At 37.8% G+C, this 6,512-nt stretch overlaps 1 non-coding gene across 1 annotated transcript; it reads left to right on the forward strand.

Annotated features, from left to right (window-relative positions):
* Window positions 1-6,143: 6,143 nt before the first annotated feature.
* Window positions 6,144-6,216, forward strand: trnav-uac (transfer RNA valine (anticodon UAC)). The gene has a single exon. It is a non-coding gene; the product is annotated as a tRNA-Val (tRNA).
* The last annotated feature ends 296 nt before the right edge of the window (window positions 6,217-6,512 follow it).

Here is a 6,512-nt window from a genome sequence, read left to right on the forward strand (position 1 = left end):
TACGGAATGGCTGATTCTGGTGCAAACGTTCCTCACTGTTTTCTTTGTACTCCTGCTTGCGTTGAGAATGCAATCACAATATTAAAACATAATGCATAATATAATAAAACGTAAATAGAACAAATATTCTAAATATATGTACTGATCTACAGTAAACAGGAGAGTAAATACTTAAAGTTTCCAGCGATTGACGTTTGTTGGAAGTATGGAATAATAACAGAGAGAAATAATTAAAACATCCGGTATCTTTTCATCTGAAATTATTGTTTTCCATTCGGTTGAGTCTCTATGTAAGCTTATGGCTCCACCTACTGGTCAATCTTGACAAAACAGCCTCACTTTACAGATCCAAACTCCGTTTCATGCAGTTTCACTAATATGGAATGTCACCAAAATATGCAGATGCGAGTTTATAATAGAAGAGATATATTTTTTGCAACACAAGACTGCATTGGAAAAAGTCCCAGTTAAGTGAAAATTTGAATTTTAAATGTTTTAAAGACCGAAAGGAGAAAAAGGTTTCTTTGTTACACTCCAGCATAATAATTGACTTTATTTTCAAATTATTGTGTTAAAAAAATCTAAATTCATTTTCAATAATTTGAATATATTTTGTTATAAGCTCATCATAACACAGAATGAGATGAGAAAATTACATTAAATTAGACCATAATATATTTTAGCTTTTATGTTTTAGGCATATAGATTTTGTTTATTCCAAAAGTTATTTTAATTATTTTTTTAATTCAAGTTTAACTTTTTTAGTTTAATTTTTAACCGTCTCCACAGATATGGTTTTTAATTCCATCATAGACTTACCTCTATCTGTTATACAGGAGAGCGGTGAACTATTAACAGTTTCAACACTGACAAATACTATGACAATGGTTGTATTGACAAATATTGTGGTCATATACTGTATGTAGAAAAATGCTATGACAATGGCTGGAGTAAATATACCCAACCATTACCCAGTAAATATAGCAAAAAAGCAGAAGTGTACTCGCTGATGTGCTTAGTATTGTTCTGTACAGGTCGAGAACTGTTCTCTTGACTGTCAGCTGAAATGTGAGTTAATGTTGACAGAACTTTGTTTTTATGAATTGTTCCTTAAAAACAAAACACATATTAGTTAATGGGTTGAACACAGTTTAGTGTGTAGATTTTAAATAGAACAGAACATGTCCTAGCAATTCCACTGTGTCCTCTGATGTCTCTTCAGCCTGTTCAGGTGCTACATCCAGAAACCATAATGATCACGACCTGTACAAGTCGCCAAGTACAACCTGTACAAGTCCCTGGACAAGTTGCCAGTTCATCGCGAGGCCACAATCACATTTCAAACCTTAAAAAAAAGTCCTGTGCTCCAGGTTCCACCATATTTTCTTATAAAGTGTGCAATTCAAAATGTTTCCTGCCTGATTCAGAAGGATTAATACTGCAGACAGATATTTTGGCATTGGATTGGATCACTAGACAGAGGACAATCTTGCTTATGTCATCCGTGTGTGTGTGTGTGTGTGTGTGTGTGTGTGTGTGTGTGTGTGTGTGTGTGTGTGTGTGTGTGTGTTGTGGGTGTGCATGGATGGAGTTGTTCACACTGTAGACTTGCAGTAAGACAGGATTTTTAACACATCCTGAAGCATGTGCTGGTGCAGACTAAATGTAGAGCAATCCATACTGACAGCTAACAGCCATTTGAGTTCAGATTAGACTGGTTCACCTTTTCTAGCAAGTTTGTTTACATGTACTGTAACAACAACCAATTGAAAACCAAATTTTACGTCATGTGATACAGTATTTCTTGGTCGTCCAGGTCGAGGTCATTCATTGATTCTTCTTAATTCATACGATATTGCACTTTTTAAACCACCTGTCACCCTTAGAATGTATCAAACAGCAATAAATGTCTAATTAATAAAACAATACAACTACTACTACTAAAATAATAATAATAATAATAATACACACCCACTTTGAGGTGCAAAATGTTTAATATGGCCCAAAAATACAAGTTCAAATAGAGATAAATGAATGCTCATAAATTAGTGTGTACAGTTTCAAGGAATAAATTAATATGATTTTGATGTAAATTCAAAGACTAATTATTAGCCAATGTAATGAAACAACTCTTAGAGACAGGAAACCTCCGTCAACGTAAATCAGGTTGTAAATTCCCATAATAGTGTGACTCACGTGTGACGGTCAAGTGTGACTTCACCATGACAATGTCCCCTCAGAAACTGGATCACATCTAGATCACTATTGGTTTAATATTTATTCTAGAAATGCAATAGTGGTGTTGTTGTTTTTTATTTCCTACCAATCCACTTTCTTCATAAACTATCAAAAAGCTTTTCTATAATTGCCAAGAATGTTTTAAAATGTAGAAAACCATCCAACCTCTGCCCCTTTATCAAAGATCCAGTTCTGGTTTCCACCAGCTGGGAAACACGATTGAGTGAATCACGGACTTCTACCTGACCCAAACATAATGTACATTTCTGTCTATCTTTTTTGACTAGATAAATTAATATATGGGAAAATACAATACAATGGTGGTACTACATTTTCTGCTTCATTCTACTTCTACATTACAATATTTAAGTGAACTAACCCATTGGTTTACTCAATAAAACGATACAATAAAATGTATGACAGACAAAAGAATTAAAAGAATTAATAAAAGAAGCAAATCATTTGCATATATAGTAAAAACATATGTAATATATAATAATAAAACTAGCCGTCAGCACAGCTGTCAACTGCAACAATCATCAGTTTACTGCTTGCAGCTTAACACTATCTTAATCATATACATTGCTGAATGAGTCACCCACCACTGCAGATTTAACACATAAAACATGAAATATGGTGATTATGCATTATTAGAAAATGCTAATTTCTGTGTCATCAAATGTCCACTTTGAGGCTGATGGAAGAATTTACACATCAGTCATTTCACACATGTAGTGGATTTTAATAAGGCCAGAGGCAAAAAAAAACAACCCCAACAGAAAACAGATATTATTCGTGTTATACGTAAAGAAGTGAGATGTATGAGACCACAAACAATGAGGATGAAAAGCAGGACAAATAGGAAACAAAATGCTAACCTCTGACAGAAAGCACACAAATGACACAACAGTGTACAACTACACTGGAGCAGCGAGCTCCTCTCTTGGCATTCACCGCGTGCCTTAATTGACAGATTTTAAATCAAGGTCCACTGTGAACACTGAAAGAGGAAGCCCAGATTCACAGAGGAAGATAATGACATAATGCTTAGGTTAAACTTGTTTACGAAATTGTTTTGTATTAAAAATAAAATCATAAATCACAAAGTTGTACTGCTCCACCTGTCCAATTTTTCTTGCTTGAACATATGACAGAAATGTCTTCCTGTAAATGATCATAACTGCTTCATCTTTAAATGAAATACTTATAAATAACAAATTCACTCAAGATATATGTGGAAAAAATTTTCTTGATGGGAAAAAAGCCAACACAAACATCCAATAATCATCTTCCTCCAACTCTATAATTTGCCAGAGCCGTGAAGCGCGTACCAGCTGACAGATTTCACTATTAAAACCCTGCACTAACACAAATGCTATTGCTTCTCTGTTTTTCATGTCATGTCAAGGACACATCAAAAACGCAGCCATTACAGAGTAGAGCCCAGACTGCAGGACTGTAAATGAGGCTAAGACCGGATTTGATGGACTCCTTCATGAATGTAAACACATTCAAATGGGAGCTTCTGGACCTCTTGTTTCAGGAGCCACATTGAGATGAAATGTCACTATGACAATATTAAAATGTTATTCTAATCTAAACGAATGAATAGCATGATGAAAACATCCTCCTCCTACACTGTAAACACACCACTGAGATCTGCACACATTGTACCTCATGATTAACACACACACACACACACACACACACACACACACACACACACACACACACACACACACACACACACACACACACACACACACACACACACACACACACACACAGGAGTCTTACATCTGACTGAAGGATGCTCTTGTCAAACTGGAGACATTATTACAGTGTGTAGGCCGGACCATGCAGCATGAGCCTGTGTGTTCCAGCGCAGCTTGAGCGACATTCTGCTAGACAATAAGAGAACACAATGAGCATTTAAAGAGAAACAAGCGAGGACATGAAGAAGAAGAAGAAGAAAACCCGCGTCCGCCTGTCTGACACACAAAGGCTTCGGTGAACGCGCTCAATAAATCAAACCGCCGAGAGATGAAGAGTGTTGACATCTGCAGCAAACGGAGATGCTCTCCTCCTTGACGCATTATCTCCTCCAGGGTCCATCCCAAAGTCCTCCTCTCCTCTCCTCTCCTCTCCTCTCCTCTCCTCTCCTCTCCTCTCAAAAATACAATTTCTGCTGCAAAAAAAAACAAAAAACGGATTTCATCTCTTTTTTTCTCCACCGTCCTCTCTCTGACCCCCGGATGGCGCACAACGGTGTGTAGATTTATTATTCATACACGATACGGAATCAAAGTGTTTGGATTCATCTTCCCGGACGGGCGGACGCTGGATTATGCACAAGAGAAGGCTTGGAGCGGCTGGGGCGGGGTGACGTCACCATGCAGACAGATGCTCCCTCTCATCACCACCCCCCCCCACCACCACCACCACCACCTCCACTAACATCAACCATCCCCCCCTCTTTGCCCTTGAGATCAGATCGGCCTCATACAGCTGGTGCTGACAATTAGGTTCATCAAAATGCTGTTCCATAATTATTCACGTTAAACCACAGCAAAGTTGTGGTTTACACATTTATGACACGTTTCGTGGGATTATAGAAAATCCATTAAAAATAGTGAGGTCAAAATATGTAAAAGTAAATAAAAAATACAGTAACTAGTCTCATTTCTGGAATACAGAACCTGTTTACATCGAAACAATCACTGAAAGCACAACAGTTAATATCTTGAAATTATAATCCAGATCAGGGAGATTATAATCTAAATTTGAAGGACATCATTGAGGGATCATAGTGTGGTAGCAGTGGCAGGGATGTGTGGTCATTAATAAAAAACAACAACCCCAAAACCACAACATAATAAACACATAGAGTTTGTACTTTATAGAAATTTATTTTTTAATCCAATTATTTCCATGATTTTTCAGGCACTTTTCAAGCTAGTGTTCGTATAAAACCGCATGTAAAAAACAGGGCAATCCATGGCAGACAACAATCTGACAGTACTTCACCTCACCGAAGGGGGGCGCACGAGTGCACACAGGTGCGTCATGCTGCAATTTCTAAAGCATGTAGGCAGCTGCAGTCCGTTTATTCTAAAAAATCTTCATGCAAATGAAAAATTATAACATCCAAACTTAAAATATATTAAAAAGAATCAAAATTAATTAATAAAGAAAGACCAAGGCATGATCTTATTTACTGTATCTGCTTCAAACATCAGGTCAGAAAGTAACCTGTCCTTTTCAGCCCAAGAGGTATTTCTCTCAGTTGCTTCTGCTTGTTGGACATGCTCTTGTCCTTCTCTGGATGGAGTGTTGCCAGGTCTCCTGAATGAAATGGATTAAAAGGAAATGTGTCACTTCATAAAATGAGTGAGCTGCTGCAGGAGTTGGGAATCAGTCCAGCAGTGAGATGATGGAAGAGCTTCTTGTGTCCTCAATGAAAAAAATGAAAAATCATTTAAACATGACAAGCATCCTTTCACTTTTCCCAACTGAGGCAGGTTAATTGAGGTCAAGCTTCTTGTCAAGGTGTTTGAAGTCATGCTTCTTGCATGGACATTCGTCACTTGAATGCACCATCACTCTGACTGAACACATTCATCAGATCAGCAGTAGTCATCGACACATTTCACTTTCCTTCCCATAGCAATGCTTGTATAATCATCCTCATGACTGTCGTCATCTTCTTCTCTCTCCATTCAGCTGGAGAACAGTTTAGTTAATCACTGGAAAGTCATGACTTCGTCACACACTCAGACAGAGTGGGGATATTTGCCATTGGTTCTAAGTCAGGCATGGACTGGCACTCATAAGTCTACAAAATCAGTGGCCAAAGTTTACATAGATGATTCCAAAATCATATATAATTAGTTAGCTTGTTAACTGGTTCCATAGTGTAGCGGTTATCACGTCTGCTTTACACGCAGAAGGTCCTGGGTTCGAGGCCCAGTGGAACCATGATCTCTTTGATGCATTTGAGTCCTGTGTTCTTGTGCCACCCTCAATATGCAAAACTACAGATTGATTTTAAAGTGGCGGTAAAGGCTTGTATAATTTCTATTGCAAGTAGCCTAAACAAAGTATTAAGCTTGGCTCAGGAAAGGGATAGATGCATTATTGTCTGGTTATCCTGCACATTGTGTCATCTCCAGATGATATTCTATTACTATCGAGTGCGACAACAAACTGGCCCATCGTGCTGCTCTGTCCAAACACAGAGCTTCAGTGATGGGTTACGTAACTCGCCCCTGTTT

This window comes from Antennarius striatus, chromosome 18 (assembly GCF_040054535.1).
Source record: "Antennarius striatus isolate MH-2024 chromosome 18, ASM4005453v1, whole genome shotgun sequence".
Taxonomy (NCBI): Eukaryota; Metazoa; Chordata; class Actinopteri; order Lophiiformes; family Antennariidae; genus Antennarius; species Antennarius striatus.